Source organism: Haliotis rubra, unplaced genomic scaffold (assembly GCF_003918875.1).
Source record: "Haliotis rubra isolate DU_JTF1 unplaced genomic scaffold, ASM391887v1 Scf958, whole genome shotgun sequence".
NCBI lineage: Eukaryota > Metazoa > Mollusca > Gastropoda > Lepetellida > Haliotidae > Haliotis > Haliotis rubra.
In genome coordinates, this window is record NW_025767699.1 from 125,348 (window position 1) to 148,103 (window position 22,756).

The 22,756-nt window shown below is 41.5% G+C and overlaps 1 long non-coding RNA gene across 1 annotated transcript; it reads right to left on the bottom strand.

The window, feature by feature from the left end:
* Nucleotides 1–235: 235 nt before the first annotated feature.
* LOC124265034 lies at nt 236–19,647 on the bottom strand. The gene is made up of 3 exons (XR_006895323.1): nt 19,582–19,647; nt 7,993–8,175; nt 236–1,293 (listed from the first exon to the last, which is right to left on the bottom strand). It is a non-coding gene; the product is annotated as an uncharacterized LOC124265034 (long non-coding RNA).
* Nucleotides 19,648–22,756: the final 3,109 nt, after the last annotated feature.

Consider the following 22,756-nt stretch of genomic DNA (forward strand, 5'->3'; position numbering starts at 1 on the left):
CCAGCCACGTGTTTCATACTTTGCAAAGTAGGTCTTCTTGCACACTGTTGTTGTTTGTCTATTTGGTTTCATGCAGACATCCATTTTGAACAATATCATCCGAACAGTAAATTATAGTCGCGACAGGCTGACCAGAAAGTCACGACAACCAATGGATTCTGGTTGCCACAGAAACGCGGGTTTGTCTCAGGGAACAGCAAAGAAATGCTTCATGTTGTAATGTATTACGATATAATACAATGTAAAAAAATTTATTTCACATGTTGTATAATAAATAAACTCTCAATAAATAAATAACATTTAGGGAAATAAATAAACGAGCAAATATAAACGAACGAAACAGTAACCAAGACGGCCGAATCCAGGGCCAAAATAAAACTATAGACATTAGATGGTCAGGAACTGTTCATGCTGCCAGCATCCCAGGTGGTTTCATCCCCAGGATCCTCATCCCCTGGAATGTCTTTCCCCGCATCACGGGCACCTGTGAATGACTTCATCGTCATCCACTTCATCACATGCACATTCAGCACGTGATGACCTACACTTGCACATACCGCACGTGATGTCACACATTGCACCATACAAATTTCATTTGAAGTTGTAGGATGACCTAACTGCCCTAAACGACATTCCTTCCGAAACGAAACTCTGTTATCACTCGAGAAACACTTAAAATCATTTCACAACCGAGATAAATTAATGAGTGCTTATTGTGATATTAGACGATGACAAGCCGAACCAAGAAATGCGCTCACAATAAAGTTTCACATCCTTGAACTACTTTCAAAAGGTCTCTTGTTAATTTAAATATTTAATTCAAGTTTTTGATCATGCAGCTCGCTCGGTCTCAAGCATGTTGTTTGTCCGTAGTAATTGCTTTTTAATGGCAGTCTTTGGAGATAAGTCAAAGCCAAACACTGTATCACAACGCACACAAGCCATCAGGTTCCCCATGGTACATCCGGGGCTGTTTTACATCGTAAGAGTTATCGTTCCTAGCACTTGGTTCCGTCTTGGCCGATGCTTCTAAACGGGGTTTACGATCCTGGCTCAGAATCACCACATACTCTCTCGTTTAAGTTCCACCCATATTTCCACTTTACAATGGTTCTGAAACTCCAGGTTTGTGCAACATTCAGTGTAGAGCTCCGGTCTGTCGTAGTGGGAGCTGCAGTAATAACACTTGGTTGCGGTGTCGCGGTCGCCGCAGCCTACATCCTTCTCGGTGGGCTTTGACGTCACGTAACTCAAGATTGATAGGTAAAACAATACTAATAGAAGCTTGGTCATCTGAAATCAAACAAAGCAACGTCATTAAATACAAGGGTACAACTATGGATTTCCATAAAACTAATTGCATGAATTGAGTGAGTGAGTTTAGTTTAGTTTTACGCCACTTTTAGCAATATTCCAATAATATCACGGTGGGGGACACCAGACATGGGCCTTACACATTATACATTATGGAAAATAGCACTTAATACATGCACGTATTATTATGTCCATGTGGGGAATCGAACCCGGGTCTTCTGCGTGACGAGCGATCATTTTAACCACAAGGCTACCCCACCGCCCTTGTATGGTTTGAAGCAATGACCCGAGCTATCCAAGTCCATGGTCTCTGAGTGAGTATGTTTTTACGCCGCTTTTAGCAATATTCCAGCAATATCACGGCGGGGGACACCAGAAATGGGCTTCACACAATCTACCCATATGGGGAATCGAACCCGGATCTTCGGCGTGACGAGCGAGCGCTTTAACCACTAGACTACCCCACCGCCCCTGTATGATTTGAAGCAATAACCCGAGATATCCAAGTCCATGGTCTCTGAATCTGATCATGGAAACCAAGGGTTGATATCGTGAGCCTGATCAGTTTGTTACAATGTTACACAGCCCGGTTAGACAACCACCGTCATCTGTTTGTTTCGGCATTTTTAAACAAGCATGGTGATCTCCGCCCCAAACCCTTTATGACACAGAAACAATGAAGAATTGAATGGAACACAATTAAAATGTACCAACAATAAACCTTCACCTTATTATTGGTAGCCTAGTGGTTGAAGTATTCGCTCGTCACGCCGAAGACCCGGGTTCTAATCCCCACATGGGTACAATGTGTGAAGCCCATTTCTGGTGTCCCCCGCCGTGATGTAGCTGGAATATTGCTAAAAGCGGCGTAAAACCAAACTCAGTCAGTCAGTCAGTATTGGTAGCCTAGTGGTTGAAGTATTCGCTCGTCACGACGAAGACCCGGGTTCAACTCCCCTTATAGGTACAGTGTGTACCCATTCCGCCGTGATATTGCTGGGCCATTACTAAAAGCGCCGTAGAACCTTAGTTCATTCATCTTACTGTGGCGGGTTGTTTCAACATTATATTTCCTTTCAAAAGTTTAGACTCACTAGTGTAAATGTACCCACTTACTTCAGGCAACTGTTCTAAACTAGATTGTGCAAATATTCCATAATGTTTAAAGGTTCTGTTTACACATGAACTGATGTATTGTAAAACAAATTGGTAACGTTGAAAAGATTATTGTCGTGAGTTCAATAAAATGATGAAACTCAGTGAAAATTGACGAATTCTTAACAAAACTTTACACCTAAACGCAGCTGTTCACATGCACGATATTTGCACATGCTTTTCAGCAATTTGATGCATGATCCTCGGAATTCATCTGCGTAAGGTTTGCAGTTGGTTCCCCATGTAGTGGAGAAATCAATCTTCGATGTAACCATATATATACTTAACCTATAGTGAGTGTTTGAAGTGAGTCTAAACTTTTGATGGGAAGTATGTAAGGTGTTTTTGAAACATATTCTACCTCGAAAAGTCACATTGACGTGAAAGCAAAAATACTTTAAAATATTTCTTTTGTAAATATTGAGCTAAAAAATTGCATGTACCCTGTACATTCACATTTAAAAAGAGCAGAAACGTAATATTGCAAAACAAACATTAAAATAACAACAACCGCAAAATGCAAAACCTACTTTTCAAATCGTGTGATTTAAAAATTTCAATTATTCTTAACATCCATAGCGCATCATCTAAATGATTCTGAAATACACTTGACACTTCCCTGAATCCTAATATCAACCAAAAAAACATTGAATATTTCAAACACAAAAGGTAAAAACAAACATTTATGGCCAGTAATCAGTATTTCCATCTGAGTCAGAACATGAAGGCTTTTATTTCATTTTATTTTTATATTTATATATGTTTATTTCGTTTTTTGACGTGGGCATTTCAGGTGACCGTGGCCAGTTAAAAATCGTTAAAACCTATAATGCAAGGTGAGATTTCTAATGTCATCCCAGATACCCATCCTCGTCCCAGTCTTTAGCAGCAATATTAATGTAAGGGTCAGTGAGTGAGTATGATTTTACGCCGCTTTTAGCAATATTCCAGCAATACGGCGGGGACACCAGAAATGGGCTTCACACATTGTACCCATGTGCGGAATCGAACCCGGATCTTCGGCGTGACGAGCAAACTCTTTAACCATTCGGCTACAAAACACACACACACACACACACACACACACACACACACACACACACACACACACACACACACACACACACACACACACACACACACACACACACACACAGAGGTGGGGTGGGAACCCAATCAGTCCGTTGCCTTCGAGTTCAAGTTTACGAGCAGCCTCAAATTGGTTAAACATGCGATTCCTCCGAGTTTACGAAATACAGTAAAACACGTCTGTAACTCTCGTATTACGAATAGACGGATACAACGAACGGTAAGTATTGTCCCGGTCACTACAATGAACTGCGTTTATAACGAACTAAATTTAGTAGTCCTTAGTTCGTTATAACCGTAGCTTCCCGATGTTACACCTGAATAGAGTGACCCGTGAAGGTCCGGGTTAGAATGAACTTTCAGTAACCCTTGCTTGTCGTAAGAGGCGACTAACGGGATTGGGTGGTCAGGCTGGCTGGCTTGGTTGACACATGTCATCGGTTCCCAATTACGCAGGTCGATGCTCATGCTGTTGATAACTGGTTTGTCTGGTCCAGACTCGATTATTTACAGACCTCCGCAATAACAGGGTTAGTGGATAGTGGAGGCGGTGTGGTAGCCCAGTGGGTAAAGCGTTCGCTCGTCACGCCGAAGTCCCGGGTTCGAATCCCCACATAGGTACAATGTGTGAAGCCCATTTCTTGTGTCCCCAGCCGTGATATTGCTGGAATATTGCTAAAAGCGGCGTAAAACTAACATCACTAGTGTATACTGATGCATTTGAGTCAAGAAACGTTGTTTAGTTTAGGATTCTGTTTTCAGCCTACCAACGTTTTGATAGCATCTATCATTTTCTAGTCAAATCGAGTTTTCATGTTTATGCTTTCGTTCTTACTGGAATACCAACAATGAGAAACAAGTACTTTGTATTATTGCCAATAAAGGCTGTGTCATTTTATATTAACTTCTGCCTGGAGAGTTAAGCAGATTGAATGCTGAGCCCCGCCACACCAGTAAATTTAGTGCGCACTCACTTCGTCTCCAAGAAAACTTTCCAATTAGATTTTTTCCTCGCGGCTTGGGTCATTTTCAGTTTTATTTCAGTATCGAGTATTCGAGTTTCGTTGTTCAAGTAATTTAAGTTCTAGTTTCAGAGAAGACTTAAATGCTGTTCAACTTCGCGACCGGAAACGCGCCAGTATCAAGTAGTAGATGAACAACAAAGGTGTGGCTATTCGTAACAACCATGCCTGAGACAAACTTAAGACAGTCGTAGCGCTGAGGTGATCGTAACTACCATACCTTAAGAAAAACTTAAGACTATCGTAGCGCTAAGGTGATCGTAACTACCATACCTTAAGACAAACTTAAGACTGTCGTAGCGCTAAGGTGATCGTAACTACCATACCTTAAGACAGACTTAAGACGGTCGTAGCGCTAAGGTGATCGTAACTACCATACCTTAAGACAAACTTAAGACGGTCGTAGCGCTAAGGTGATCGTAACCACCATACCTTAAGACAAACTTAAAACAGTCGTAGCGCTAAGGTGATCGTAACCACGAAACCTTAAGACAAACTTAAAACAGTCGTAGCGCTAAGGTGATCGTAACCACGATACCTTAAGAGAGACTTTAACCAGTCGTAGCGCTAGTTGACAACAACACCACGGTGGAAATCGTTCCCCTATTTTCTGTGAGCAGTATGTTTCTCTGCAGGGCAGGAATGAACACATACACAGTACGTTATTGATCCTCACCGGCAACCTGAATCTAGGCCATACGTATTGTATTATATCCCTCACATCAAATACGTATAACTGAAATACTCAGAACACAATATCTTCGAAGATCACCATACATGTAATACAATGCACATTAAACATTTCGAAAGACTTGTAGCAGGTAGAGACGCGAGGGACGCGGTTGTTTATTCATGATTTAACAAGAGCTAAATTTATCGACCTGATCCTGATTTAAACGAGACCCTAAAGAGTGTTTTTAATCGAAAGCTTTCTTCATGTATCCATGACGATGAACCAGACGGCATGACCCAATGTATGTACTAAATACTGTGCAATGGTGAGTGAGTGAGTGAGTTTGGTTTTACGCCGCTTTTAGCAATATTCCAGCAATATCACGGCGGGGGACACCAGAAATGGGCTTAACACATTGTACCCATGTGGGGAATCGAACCCGGGTCTTCGGCGTGACGAGCGAACGCTGTAACCACTAGGCTACCCCACCGCCCCACTGTGCAATGGTGAAATAGAAATGTATTCATTAATAAATTCATCATAAATAACCATGATGTATACAACAAACGCCTGTGGCATGTTTAGCGAGATTACACAATAGCTTTTGTCTATCCCCTGGGTAGGGAAGAAAGAAGCATAACGAATGAGTGTGGCTCGGTGTTGAATTACAAAAAGATATTACTTATGAGCACGTGATTTTTCGTTCTGGACCCAACAAAGACAGCAGTATAGTACACATGCACGTGTTTCTTTATTTACTAAAGAAACAAATATATCAATATCGTATGTGGATTTTTACCATGAAGGAAAGAGCGGTATGACTTTAGTGGACGTGACATGTCGCTTATGATGAAGCCAAGACATGTAAGCTGAATAAGGAAATAGTCTTTATGCAAGTGACTCTTACTTTTGAGGAAAAATATTTATTTGTACGTGACAGCTGTTGAAGAAATTACTTTTGTGTACTTTTGAATCCAAAATATTTTTGCTCTTTACGCACGTGAATCGCCATCCATGTTTTCGTGTGGAAGGCACTCGGCTAAGGACGCGTGCACGTGTGAGTTACCATGACCACGTTGGAAACTAATGTCAAGTCTAGATGTCATTGATATCTGACAAACAAATTAACACAGCAAGTACTGGTAGTTAGTTAGCAAGTGATCAGGGCGACTATTGTTGCCTGCAGCGGGACGCGACAGTGGGGAGGTTCCCATCAAGCTCATTCAGACGCTGATTTAAGCGTTCGATACACGTGTAATTTGACATTGTTTAGGTGGAGGGACAGATAGAGATGGGGAGAGAGAAAAAGAAAGAGGGGGAGAAAGAGAGACAGCGAGAGAAATACAGGGAGGGGAGAGAATGGGAGGGAGAGAAGAGAAAGCGGGAGGGAGAGAGAGACGAGTGAGAGAAGAGGAGAGAGAGAGGGGAGAGAGAAGAAAGGGGAGAGAAAGAAGAGGGAGAGAGAGGGGAGAGGACGGGGGTGAAAGAAGAGGGAGAAAGAGAGGAGCGAGAGAGGAGAGGGAGAGAGAAAGACAGAAAGAGAGGAGAGGAGAGAGAGAGAGAGGGAGAGAGACAGATAGCACACAGAGTAAGGAGAGTTTACACATAGAGAGAGTACAGTTTCACAGGAAAGGGGGGGGGTTGAAGTAAGGGAGGTCACTGGAAACCAATTACTGCAGCGTCATCAACGCCATTTACATAAATACTCTACTACGGCAATTACACATGACGACGCTGGAACGAGGTCACGAGTGATTTAATTTCATAATGGGCCAAACGTTTAAAAACTCGTTGAATGATCCAATACCGATCAGTCATTCTCGGGGAAGCTAGTCACGTGATAAACATTCAACATCTGTAACATTCCCCACAAGCGGAAACACAGGCCTTATCTCTTCCGTTTCTCTATCAGTATTTTATAATGGTGACAAATTATTTTCAAATACCACAATTATTTTCCACTGATGGAGCATTTCCTTAATCGAAGTTGTTTTTGTATGTTAAATACAGGCTTAAATGCTAGGGTAGACTTCAAGTCATACGAGTTTCCTTTCAAACTAGAATGCTGAGACAAAGTTTGTTTGTTTGTTTGTTTAACCGCTCACTCGGGAATATTCCAGCTGAAAAATCTAGCCTGGACCAGACAATCCAGTGACTGACATCATGAGCATCGACTTACGTAATTAGGATACGATGACGCCGCACTAGGGAATATTCAAACTAATAATCGAGTCTGAAGCAGACAATCCAGTGATTGACATCATGAGCATCTATCGAAACATTTGGGAGACGATGACATAGGTCAACCAAAGCTAACCACCCGATCCCGTCAGTCGCCCCTTAACACCTCTTCCGGGATGCCGGAAACCAATTCTAACCCGGATTTAAACGGGTAGCTGTGACAAAGGTTTACTTGTTACTTGTTTAATGTTTATAAAATCATTTCGATTCACATCTCTCCCATGCATCCATATCTTTACATCGACAAGAAAATATAAATCAACATTAAAATACGATTGAAATTTGCATCCATATGTCAAGTTTGGGAGGTATTCCCGATCATGTGGTCTCTCTGTCCCAGGCATCTTCGTATAACAACAACCCACAATTACATAGCCAGAATATTGCTTACCTGACGTAAAACAACATTCGCACACGCTCTGAACAAAAATAATTGTTCATTCATCTGATTATCCAGTTTTCCTGTACAACATCGTCATACATGAAAGAGGACCTTACCTTATTCTTGTCGATAAGCCACGCTGTGTCGGGACAAGCTAATGAAATGTACCGAGGACGAATGAGGCTGTACACGCGGTCTCGGGCTTTAATAGCAGCTAGGACGTGACAGCAGGCCGGTTGTTTGCTGTGTCAGAGATCAGGAATCGAGGTGCAGCCTGTTCTCATTTCGTCATTCACTTCCTGGATTACGATAAGGATGAAGTTTCGGATATTGATGAAAAAAATACAATTATTGAAATACATGATCCTGGCTCCCCGGTCCTCACCATGATATATGCGTTTAAATATATAATGAATAAAATATATAAACCAGGATACTTCATGAAGCATTGGCCATTTATATTTATTTGGAGGAGATGGGACTCGCCTAAAGTCTGTATGATATCTCTTTTTGTTTCCCGTCCCCAAAACGCCACCCACCGGACCCTCCCCATGAAATATGTGTTTAAAATAAAATACATAATTAATTAAATATAAACCATGCTACTTAACGGGGCATTGGTCATTTTATATTTAATAGGGAGGCGATTTTGGACAGTCTTATAATATTGTATAGGACGTGGGCACTATGAGTAGTTCAATGTGGCCTGTGTTTTAAGATTGTAGTGGGTCTGAATGGAAATGACTGGACGTTTTTTATTAGTCCGAAGATTGAGAATCCGCGATTTGGATCGGAAACAGTTTCGTCCGATGTTAACTACGCTTGTGTGAGATTAAAATTAAACAGAATCTGACGCGGCGACCCCACACGCCCACAGCGTTCTCGAACTTTCTTCTTATTGCTGTTTACTCAAGGAACGAGTCGCATTTACCAGCAGTTTCGTTTATTGTGACACGTCGAATTTTCTTCTGCGTTGTGGTCAAAATATGTGACGAGGGAGAGTCCAGACACTGATCAAAGCTATATGATTGGCCAAATATGTTTCTTCAAATGTCTACGGCATGTCATTGAAAGGGGAGGCTGGGTCCTACCAAAAGTGGTAGGACCAGAGTTAGTTGTAGAAGTAGCAGTGACAGTTGTAGAAGCACTGGCAGCAGAAGCAGTAACAACAGTACTAGTAGCTCTGATTGCTATATCGTATCACGATCTGTCATCTATCCACCCCATGTCACCATTTTGCCACCATCTGCTCACCCTCATGTGTTCTCACCCTCATGTCACCTTCTTGTCACATCTTGTCACCGTTCTGTCACCATCTTGTCACCCTCATGCCACCGTGTTGTCACCATCATCTCACCATCATGTCACCCTCATGCCACCATTCTGTCACCCTCATGCCGCTATCTTGTCACCGTCATGTCACCCTCATGCAACCATTCTGTCACCCTCATGCCACCATCTTGTCACCATCTTGTCACCGCCATGTCACCATCATGTCACCATCTTGTCACCATTCTGTCACCATCATGTCACCCTCATGCCACCATCCTGTCACCATCCTGTTAAAATCATGTCACAATCTTGTCACCCTCACGGCACCTTCCTGTCTCTATGTCACCATCTGCGACCATGATGCCAGCATCTTGTCACCATGTCACATCTTGTCACACTCATGTTACCATCCTGTCACCCTCATGTCACCATCCATCTTGTCACCTTGTCATCATCTTGTCACCATGATGCCCCCATCTTGTCACCCCATCTTGTCACCATCTTGTCACCCTTGTCACCATCTTGTCACCCTCATGTCACCATCCATCTTGTCACCTTGTCATCATCTTGTCACCATGATGCCAGCATCTTGTCACCATGTCACATCTTGTGACTCATGTCACCATCTTGTCACCCTCCTGTCACCATCACGCCACCATCCTGTCACCTTGTCATCATCTTGTCACCATGATGCTAGCATCTTGTCATCATGTTCTCTTTATGTCATTACCATATGCCATCTTGGCATCATCATATTTTACTGTAATATATCATTCATCAACACCGACGAGGTGGGATGTGTCATGACGCTTGTCACTCAAGGCAAATTGTGACAAGCATTTACATAGAGAGTGGAAGTAACCTCTCAACACAAGGACACATAAACATGTACACAATAACAACAAACTCTAGCTAGCAAGAAGCGGCGGTAAGCTGGTATTTCAGCATGGTTTCAAAACTGACGCTCACAGCTCGCTGAACAGGACACTGGAATATATTTATACCCCTACATTCCATCACTCGTGGCTAAAGAAGCGTTCACTTTGATGGGGCAGATTTTATTTCCTGCCTTACCGCTTTCGGGATAGAGCTGTCTCAGTGAATTTGACACCATGATGTGAAATAGAGACATGAAACTGAATTTACAAAACCAATTAAACAGACAATATCTGTGTTTCAAATGCTAATATATTGTCTAAAAATGCCGAGTGAAGGCTATAGCAGTCAAGTACATCTATGTACTGTGCGCTACGTACACTCCACAGTTGGGGTGTTTTGTAATGATATGGGTGTTCTTATATCGCGCCCTGGGCGGTGAGGTAGCCAAGTGGTTAAAGCGTTCGCTCGTCACACCGAACACCTGGGTTCGATTCCCCACATGGGTACAATCTGTGAAGCCCATTTCTGGTGTCCCCCGTCTTGATATTGCTGGAATATTGCTAAAAGCGGCGTAAAACCAAACTCATTCACTCACTTATATCGCGCCCAAAGCCCATAACTTGAACAACTTAAAGCAAGGCGTATGCTCAAAACAATGATCAAGTAATATTATCCTGGATCAGTGTGCACTGCTACCCAAGCTGCCTGTGAGGCGCTGTTAGATTAACAGTCACATGACCATCTCATCCTACCGGGTACCCATTCACTGCTGGGTGAACTAAGGTCACTTGCCTAAAGTGAGACGACATGACTGTGTTACACGTGTTTCGTTATTGGGCAGCACTGAAGTCCTAGAAACTCTCTAGAGTCCAGCTTCCAAATATGGTCTGTCACGTGACCATATATTATGAAGCAAGCTTTGTTTGGTATTGTCGTATCCTGTCACGCTCCCCAGTCGTAACTCCAGTCTACATAGCAAGTGCAGCCAGAAAATGAACTACAAAATGTTCTCATGTCAGGCATCCAATACGAATGCTGCGATCCCAGGCGATTGGTTGACGATCACATTTCACAGATACCGTGGCGCTTAGCATTGCCTGAATGTATGTTGTTTTATGCCTCTTATGTAATATTCAAACTACATCACGTTGTCCAGTAAATATTCCAGTAAGGAACAGGCAGAAGGAGCATGCTCACCATTTACGACATTAGACGGTTAACGACACAAGACGCTTTACGACACAATACGGTTTACGGCTCCGGGATGCACGATAACCTGAACACCAGGTTCATTATACCTGACCCATGTGACAAGTAATTGGTTACTTGGCACGATTTCTACTATGAACGTCCATGGGAAGTAGGGCCTGTAAGTAGGTCACGGCACGAGACCGGTGACAAACAACGTACCCTTGGTCCGGTCTAGTAAAGTCATATTAGGCGGTCGCGCAGTTTGGAACCACAACTGGTTCTTGAACATACACTTGTCACCGGAAATCTGGTATCGGCAGTAAGCTGGGTCCCGTCTCGCATATCGTAAGTTGGCGAGCGCAAAGAGAGCCGGGAACCAGCTTAGTACCGGAAGTAGCGCCTCGCGAGCCTTACAGGCCCTATACGTGAGGTGATTTAAATGCAAAATCTGCGTGCGTGTGCATGTGTGTGTGCGTGTGCGTGTGCGTGTGCGTGCATATCGGTTAATCGTGCTTGCCCACTGAGATACCAAGCTGTATTTTATCATGGGTATCCCATACATACGAGGGGCTATCAAAACGTTTCGAGCCTAAAATACTTCTGATATGTTCATGATAAAAATAACTGTGTAATATTGAAGTATGGTGTATGTCATTCACATAGACGTCATATTGACATGCACATGTCGCTAGTTTCCGGTCACGTGACACCTAATTACGTGTCCCCCTATTGAAACGGCAGAAATGGATAAGCTTGAGTACAGAGCAGTCGTAAAGTTTTTGGTCCTCGAGGGCCACCCGGTGAAGCACGTTGAAGAGCGACTGACAGCAGTACGAGTACCCCATGGGACTCAGTACCATTCTTCAACATCATACAGTTATCATACACATAGCAAAAGTATTTTAGGCTCAAAACCTGTTGATAGCCAGATCTTTGAATGTCATTTAGATGTCATACACATAAGGAAGAGAGTTTGTTTATGGATGTCAACTTCTTTATTATGAGGTGAGGTGAAATTGGGTTTTACGTCGTGCTTGAGAATATTTCGCTCATATGACGACGTGCATGCGTGTGTATGTGTATGTGCGACTGCTTGTACTAGTCCAGACTGAAACTGGTTTTATAGTGCTAGCCCACTGAGATACCATGCCGCAGTGAAGCATGAATTCCCCACTCAGACACATTATACTGACTCCGAGCCGACCTGTCCTTGTTGAACCCATTAATGCCGAGCGCCAGGCAGGGACCAACAAGTACCATATTTTAACGTCTTTTGGTTTGACGCGGTCGGGGATCGAACCCGCGACCTTCCACTCTCCGGGCGGACGCTCTAACCACTACACCACGGAGGCGGTCTCTTTATTATGAGGAACAGAACGTTTCTGAGTATATCCTTACTCCTCCATCAGGTGATAGTCCCTCGTAATATCCGAGCGGAACAGAAATTGGTTTATACCGAAAGGCCTTGTGCTTAAAGCGTTGCCTTGTCACGCCAAAGACCCGGCTTCGGTTCCTTGTATAAAGGATACAATCTGTAAAAACAATTTCTGGCGTCCCACGCCTAAACATCGAGCACCTGGCAGTGCAAGAACACCTTCCATCTGTTAACGTCTTTTGGTATGACTGGGATCGAACCAACAACAGTCCGCTCTCGGGGAAGACGCACTATCCACTAGGCCACGGAAGCTATCGAGGAAATACGTACAAAGATAGATTGTTGATTTTGTTGTTGTTTAAAGTTGCACTCAGAAATATTCCGGCTTTTTAAGGAAGTCATTAAATCGAGGGATTGCATGCCTCGCAATTTGGAACGATAACAAAGTGATATGAACCTTTGCTTGTAAAGCAGAAGATCCAGGTTCGTTTCTCAACACTATTACAATGCATGAAGCTGATTGATAGTGTCTCATATCTTGATAATGCTAGTATAAGCGTCGGAAAAGTCATTCAAAGATAAATTTACATTAAAAAGCATCTTAAGGTGCACTCTGTGGCTGGATGAGACGAAGCTGTCACAAAGTCCACAGCGTCACAAGATTCAGTCTAGGGTCAGGAATCACGTGTTTGCAATCAGAAGAGGGAGTGGGTCTGGCGTCACAAGATGCTGTCTAGGGTAGGGAGATACGAGGGTTGCAATCAGAGAGGAGGCCGGGTGTCACAAGGAATAGTCTAGGGTCAGGAGTCAAGAATTAAATCAGAAGGGGGATCGGGCGTCACAAAGTACAGTCTCGGGCCTGGTGACCTTGCGTCTCTGCTAACACGGTATTTAACACTCGACTTCAACATACAGACACCTGTAGCGCTCCATGTAACCCGCGTGACAACATTCCCGCCCAAATCTACGTTCCAGCATGTAGCAGGGTTATGCTGTTGAATCAGACAGACGTTACCTGGAAACTTCCTCAGCCTTTTCTACACATTTTCGCCTTACATATTCGCAGAATGCATGCACGTTTTGCTAATTTCTTAAGTTATGTAGATCTCATGGGCCGGTAAGGGTGGTTGACCTGAATTCCCAGTTGTCCCGTGGTTTTCTTGACAAGTTTCCTAAGGGGTTGTGCACTTGGGAAGGGTTTCGTAATCTGACATGTTTGCACAATGTTGAAAGACAACTTCCCTGTCCCACCTTAGATTAAACTAGAAGCTCTTATATCGATCAGGTCTTGTGCTAAAGGGTGAGGCTTAAGTGTCTGTGGTGATGTATTGGTGTCCAGTGTAGGGTGTGGGATGTGAAGGTTTAGCGTTCTTTAAACACCTACACTGTTTCTGAGACATCCATCGGCATGACTGTGTGCTGATTGGGGTGGGAGAGAGGTGTGGTGAGGTGAAATTGGGTTTTACGTCGTGCTTGAGAATATTTCGCTCATATGACGAGGGGTGGGAGAGAGAGGTGGGGGACCCTCTTGAAATGCCGTAAGGAATACAATGGTATTTGAAGTTAGGGTAGGCCTGGGGAGAAAGTTCAGGGACTCATCAACCTCGATTTGAGGACATTTATATATTTAGGCCTCTCCACCTCCCGTTGCGCACTTACACACACTCACTTAGTCACTCACTCACTAACTCTCTCACGTACACAAGCACACACACACGGTCTTCGGCGTGACAAGCGAGCGCTTTAACCATTTGGCTACCCGACCGCCCGTTTTCGCGTCGTGTATTAGTGTTTTTTGTCCAAACCAAATAAAATATTGTCCGACTTACTGAATCAAAGAAACAGTTTGAAAGTTCCTCCTGTCAAAAATTGCAAATTAATCAAGTTATCAAATGAGCTATTAATTATTACATTCATTATTCATTGAGGGTAGCACAGTGGTCACCGCGATCGCTCGTTGCTGAAGGCCAGGTTCGCCTCTGTCCATGGGTAAATTATACGAGGCGTATTTCCGGTGTCCCTAATGAATGTTGATGAAAACAACTAAAAACACGTTAATTTGCATATTCAAAATGGCAGTTTAAATTTGTTTCATTGTGTTATGAGTAGGACTTAGTTTAAACATATTTTATTGTCCAAAAGACAACGGGATTAGGCACAAGTGCACCACTTATGGCCGCCTTCTCCCTATATACAGTTGAACATTTTGTGTACAATTTACAGTGGAAGCTTGACATTGGGGAAACATATGCAGTGTTGATATACATATATACAGTGTGTTACAGGATATATACAGTGTTTTACAGGATATATACAGTGTTTTACAGGATATATACAGTGTTTTACAGGATATATACAGTGTGTTACAGGATATATACAGCGTTTTACAGGATATATACAGTGTTTTACAGGATATATACAGTGTGTTACAGGATATATACAGTGTTTTACAGGATATATACAGTGTTTTACAGGATATATACAGTGTTTACAGGATATATACAGGATATATACAGTGTTTTACAGGATATATACAGTGTGTTACAGGATATATACAGTGTTTTACAGGATATATACAGTGTGTTACAGGATATATACAGTGTGTTACAGGATATATACAGTGTGTTACAGGATATATACAGTGTGTTACAGGATATATACAGTGTGTTACAGGATATATACAGTGTGTTACAGGATATATACAGTGTGTTACAGGATATATACAGTGTGTTACAGGATATATACAGTGTGTTACAGGATATATACAGTGTGTTACAGGATATATACAGTGTACAGTGTTTACAGGATATATACAGTTGTATATTTACAGGATATATACAGTGTGTTACAGGATATATACAGTGTATATTACAGGATATATACAGTGTGTTACAGGATATATACAGTGTGTTACAGGATATATACAGTGTGTTACAGGATATATATAGTGTTTTACAGGATATATACAGTGTGTTACAGTGTTTTACAGGATATATACAGTGTGTTACAGGATATATACAGTGTGTTACAGGATATATACAGTGTGTTACAGGATATATACAGTGTGTTACAGGATATATACAGTGTGTTACAGGATATATACAGTGTGTTACAGGATATATACAGTGTGTTACAGGATATATACAGTGTGTTACAGGATATATACAGTGTGTTACAGGATATATACAGTGTGTGTTACAGGATATATACAGTGTGTTACAGGATATATACAGTGTGTTACAGGATATATACAGTGTGTTACAGGATATATACAGTGTGTTACAGGATATATACAGTGTGTTACAGGATATATACAGTGTTTTACAGGATATATACAGTGTTTTACAGGATATATACAGTGTGTTACAGGATATATACAGTGTTTTACAGGATATATACAGTGTGTTACAGGATATATACAGTGTGTTACAGGATATATACAGTGTTTTACAGGATATATACAGTGTGTTACAGGATATATACAGTGTGTTACAGGATATATACAGTGTGTTACAGGATATATATAGTGTGTTACAGGATATATACAGTGTGTTACAGTGTGTTACAGGATATAAACAGTGTGTTACAGGATATATACAGTGTGTTACAGGATATATACAGTGTGTTACAGGATATATACAGTGTGTTACAGGATATATACAGTGTGTTACAGGATATATACAGTGTTTTACAGGATATATACAGTGTGTTACAGGATATATACAGTGTTTTACAGGATATATACAGTGTTTTACAGGATATATACAGTGTGTTACTGTATATATACAGTGTGTTACAGGATATATACAGTGTGTTACAGGATATATACAGTGTGTTACAGGATATATACAGTGTTTTACAGGATATATACAGTGTTTTACAGGATATATACCGTGTTTTTTTAAGTTCTATACAATACAGGACTGTGTATTGGCAAATAAATTGTATTGCAATATATTGCGATTCAGGTACCCGTATTGCGATACGTATTGCGATATATTGGGAACTTACGTGTTTGACAGTAAGTGACACTAATTGTACATGTCGATCCTATTTTCTACATTATAAGTCCCTAAACATATATGTTATGGTTCTGATAACAGAAATCGCGCAGTTTGGAACCACAACAGGTTCTCGAACATACACTTGTCACCGGAAATCTGGTATCGGCAGTAAGCTGGGTCCCGTCTCGCATATCACAAGTTGGCGAGCGCAAAGAGAGCCGGGAACCAGCTTAGTACCGGCAGTAGCGTACTCAGGGATAGTCAGGGATTCTATTTTCTTTCTTATACAGTTTATTGTATTACAGTTTGCCGTCTTGTCATTGAATAAGGAAGGAAAACATTGTTGTGAATGAAAGTGTGTACATTTTAATTTAAACCATAAAGATAATCACGAAAACTTCATATAGGTTATTTACCCCATATACCGGTTTGCAGACACAATATTACAATACGTATCGTTTGAAAAGCATGTTGCCATATACCGGTATAGCGGTAATACCGTGCAGTCCTTGTTATGAGCAAAGTCTGAACAAATCGACAGCTCATTCAAACTTTGATACGCAGTGGGGACAGTAGTTATTTGTCCCGACGAAATCACAAAAACAAATGCTAAATAATCGATTTGTTCCACGGCTAACAATATTTTCTCATTTCAAATACGGACAGATCTATCTCTCTATATTTCCTTGATCACTGAAAACACACACAGCACTTGCTTTGAACCCACGTGCTGACAAGTTAATAACAAAGTCAATTGAAATAATTGTGCAAAATATTTCCACGTCCGACAAGGTGGGTCAGTCTGTTCGTGATAAATTATCCAGTTCCTTGTGTACAAACGCAGTACGTACCATCACGGAACACTGTGGACCGTGTTAGTAGTGGTGACTCGCAGCGGTACAACATATACGTGGTTGTCGTCACACCGGATGTGATGTCACGCCTCTGATTTTTTTTAATTGTTTTTTTGTTATTTAAACTTTTATTTCAAAGTAAATACAGGTATCAATCACACAATACATGACAAGAAATTTGTAAATCATATCGACTCTATTTGACATTTCAGCTGAACCCTTATTAATATTAGAAAAATGAAACCATCACTTGGGTTTCGGTCAACTTGAGATACAAGCGTATTTCGTAAGCAATCTTTGCATATTTCACGTGGTTTTTTTTCGAAAAATGTCAAAAACAAATGTCAGTAGGGACAAAAACATTAAGACAAATATATTTTCATTCGTTTATAAAAACGACAAGGTAAGGTTTGTTTGTTTGGACACGTTTGAGGCTTTATCAGGTCCTATTCAAAAGAATAATATAAATTTCGCCCTGTCTATATTCTGGGTCATACCGTGGATGAGACCCCTGAGTACGAGAAGAGTATCATTAACAGGTTGTCCATTTGTGAAACTAATCTTAGTTGAGACTCTGGTCAGGAAACAATGTATTTTCTTGATGAAATCATAAATCTAAACTGAATACAGATTTCAGATTTCTTTACTAAAGGCCCAAGTCCCAGAATACATTTTGTTAACGTATGCTGTGCTTACCGGTAATATAGAGGTAGATGTATAATCACATGCAAGGAAGTGTGGTACATGTTTCAGATGTTTCTAAGAAGAGACATAATGTTGCTACATTGGTAGCCAAGATGCTAGTCTGTTGCCAGTCAATAGAGTGGGTTGTTAATTATGTGCTCTGAAAGGGCAAATTTGTGGTCGGCTTTTTCAACAGATGTTTTGTGTTCTTTGAGTCTTATATCAAAGGTACCAGCAATGAGGCTGCAGATACCAACTAAACAGCAACTGTGGCCGTAGGTACATTGGAGAGACGTTTGATGCCTCCCTGGTGCCTTGAACACCATAAACGCCGAACCACACCCACCTCTATTGTCACTTAATTAGCTGTATATCAGCCTATATCTTTTTTATCCTCATTATTTGTGTCAACTGTCTTTACCTTATCCCAATTATCATTGTGTTTATAACTGCTTTTGATGGGTCCTCTGTGATTGATTGTATATACATGTACATATCTGGCTTCCTGTAAATCTGGTATATATAGTTTGCTATCTAATTCTGTCTTTAGTCACCTGAAGAAGGGACAAGATGTAGCCCAGAAACGTTGTGTTATAACATAAACAAGAAGTTGCCATCCATATACTCGTCTTACAGAAGAAAGGAGTCTAAAAATTGAAGGACATCAAATGGATGCAGTTTAAACATTGGCTAAGACATCTTAATATGTTTCCAAACCTTTCAGTCTTCTGACTTCTGGTTAGAATTGGTCTTCAGCAACCCACGCTTGTCGTAAGAGGCGACTAACGGGATCGGGTGGTCAGGCTGGCTGACACATGTCATAGTGTCCCAACTGCGTAGATTGATGCTCATGCTATTTATCGCTGGGTTGTCTGATCCATTAGTTACTGACAGCCGTTAACAAAACTTTGAGTAAGTGAGTGAGTAAGGGTTTACGCCGCTTTTAGCAATATTCCAGCAATATCACGATGGGGGACACCAGAAATGGGTTTACGCATTGTACCCATGTGGGAAATTGAACCCGGGTCTTCTGCCACTAGGCTACCCATTGCCCCTCCTGTCTGTAAGTGGCAAGCCGTGGGGCAGATATTTCTTGAAGTTCTTCGAACAGCTAATAGTGTTAACTGAAGGCTCTGCTTTGACTTTGTATTATGTAAAATGCAAATGTGCCTGTGAATAGAGGATCCAAATTGCAGAGATCGATGCTTATGGGGTTAATCTGGCCCAGACTCACCTGTGTACAAACCGACATTATTAACACGTAGCTAGAATTCTACAGGGTGCAGCGTTAAGCACCAAAATAACAAACAAACAGTCGACGTGCTACATTGACAAGCTCACACAGAGCACACACTCCATGTGCATCGCTTCTATTGTTTAACAACAGACAATACATCTGTGCTACTGTTGGCTGCGTCATCAAACAGCATTCAATCGCTTACTCACCACAAAGGCTCCCGCACGTCCAACAAGCCTAATACAAACTAAATTATACACTGTTTAAGTTTGTAAAGGTCCAGGAACACACTTAATCTAAATACTGTCAATCGTTGATGCAGATTGCATGAGACGCAGATGTGAACGTTTGTCAACTACAATTATATACACATGTGTTGTTCAGTGACTCGGGAAATCGTTATCCTGGCCTGACTGCAGCTATTGAGAGCCCACTAAACACATCAGGGACAAAGGTGCATCTGAGTGCATGGATGCATTATCCCTTGAGTTTTAACAAAATACCTGACATCCATAGCGATAATCAGTTTCCTAGCCCAACTAGGGCGGTGGGGTAGCCTAGTGGCTAAAGCGTTCGCTCGTGACGTCGTACACCCGGGTTCGATTCCTCAGATGGGTACAATGTGCGAGGCCCATTTCTGGTGTTCCCCGCCGTGATATTGCTGGAATATTGCGAAAAAAGGCGTAAAACTAAACTCACTCACTCTAAGCGATACTGGTTAAATAGTTACAGAAATACGCATCACAGAGGAAGATGTATAGGCTACCTACGATGTTAAATTTACTTAATGGTTAAAGCGTTCGCTCGTCACGTCGAAGACCAGGGTTCGATTCCCTACATCAGTATCCCTACACTGATGCGGGGCCACTGAATGACAATGTTAACATACAATCTAGTTACAGTCGAACAATTACAGCATCTTGTCCTCGTGTCTGTTAATATCAAATATACTCTCTCAGAAAACGCATAGGTGTGATTTCACGAATTTAATCTGCTAACTTTAAAGTGAGATAACACATGTAATTCTGGATCAGTTGCTGCCAAATTTCACAGTATAAAGGTCAAATGTCTGTCAACATGTATAACTTATAAATGTTTACAAACCGAAACATGAGTCTCATTAACCTATTCAGACAATGAGCTACTTTTCAGCCGATCCGAATTTTCTCGTGTGAAAGTAAAAAGAGACACCACAAACAACTATGGTTACACTGAATTTCAATTCCTTGTTTCATAAGAAAATGGTATTTACAAATTGTAATTTATACTTTAATAACATCATATCGTATTTTTAATTTTATGGCGAGGTGTAGGCAGCATGACCGTAACTAAGACGTCACAGACTGCCCCTGTTTAATGAGGTCGTAAACTGATTCACAATTCATCTGGATCACTGGTTACACCTGTTATGTGTTCTTTGTGGTTATTTAATGTTGTTTTGTAACGCACAATATGATTGATGTAATATCAAGTCCGTACCAGACCGCCAAACTTTCCTAGCGGCAGAGCCTCGTTTTAAGACTTCCACGATTTCCAGATTTCCGTATGTCAGAGCACGATGTACGACAGAGTACGCTGCACGACATGTTTGCAGGGGTTATAAGGAGCGTAGTGTTGCAATATACAAGTGGTTAGATGTATCAAATAATACTGATTAATATTTATGTATCCAGTTGAATGAATTGGTCTCAAAAGTCTGGACTGGTCATTGCTCTAAGTTGCGCAGTAGGACGGAACCCAGTCAACAGGAAACGAGACTGTTGTGTAATCAATTTTTTGACTTGTAAGGGAAGGCGTCCGTTCCCAGTTGGTCGTCTTCAGTATCTATTGTGAACACCACGAACCCCAAAACTGCTCTGCACAGTCTCGACATGGACTGAATAAGCCTTTGAATTAGATCTGGTGGAGTTTGGGCCCATTCTGCTTGCAATGCCTGCGACAGTTGATCTACAGTCTGGAGCGCCGGTTGACGTTCACGTATGCGTCGGCAGGACCAAAATAGGGTCTTCTGGCTCAAAGTCCAGCTTCTCGTAAACGATCACAAATGACATGTTTGAGTGACTCCAGGACGTCCAATAACAATGTTTCTATTTTCAACAGTGAGTCGCGGCATAACAATATTCTTTCATGTCGCTAAAAATTGCCAATGACCGTTTAAAAGTCAAACGGACCTATGCAGGCAATGCCCCTGCTCATGAGTCCTCAGAACTGAACATCCACCTTTTTCTCAGTGATGTTTGCATGCAAGCTGACACTTTCGAACGTAAACTTGCATGAAAGCTTCAGAAAATGCGTTTTGCGCTGTGCATTTGTTTCATGTGCACAAACCAGCATTAAAATTACAACAATCAAACACTGATTTTGAAAAATCTTTAAAATGTCATATATCAATAGCATCCGAGCGTTTCTTTTTTGGGTGAGTATATGTTAACACTTTGATAGCAAATTTGCCAACATCAGTTTAAAAGTTTGAAACTCTGAGTCTGATGATCTATGCGTACTTTTATTACATACCTGTCAGCCATATTTGTTTGACACAAGAATAATAGCTGCAACCAGGAGTCTGTCTGTTTGAAAAACAAAGAGAGAAAATCAAATTGCACATGACAAACGGACCTGCTTGTACTTCTGTCGTTTAATGTGGCTACACTGCGTGACTGAATATCAAAGCAAGTCATAAACACCGAAAGTCAAATTCAACATGAAAAGATTTAATTACTCGAAAATACAAGTTCAGATTACATCATCGGTAACATGCAGTGTGCAAACTTTCAATAAACGCGTTTTGTTTTTCATTGATTTAGTAAGTGAAAATGACATTTACTTACGAAAGCTTTTACTAAATGACTTATGTCCCCATGTTTCCCTAGTTATTTTAGCGAGACGGATAAAACTGGCTGCTGAAAACGTTGAAAAGGATGGAAACTCGAGTCCATACTTCATCAAAATGGCGGAAGATATACGGTACAATTCAGGCCAGCCATTCAGCTTTCTTTCAGCTTTCTTTACTTCAGGGGGCGGTGGGGTAGTCTAGTGGTTAAAGCGTTGGCTCGTCACGCCGAAGACCTGGGTTCGATTCCCCACATGGGCACAATGTGTTAAGCCCATTTCTGGTGTCCCCCGCCGTGATATTGCTGGAATATTGCTAAAAGCGGCATAAAACTAAACTCAGTCAGTCTTTACTTCAGCTTCAGTAACAATGGTAGTCGGTCACGCAGACCCTGAAACAATTATGGCCAAGAATGCCCACGCAAGTCGAGAATAGCTTGGAAGTCGAGGTTACCACAGTTTCATGAAAATGAAGAAAGTCTCAGGGCTCCTTTTCATATTATTTTAAGATTATAAGTTAGGAACTTTTTTTTTCTGTAAATATGTACATTTCAG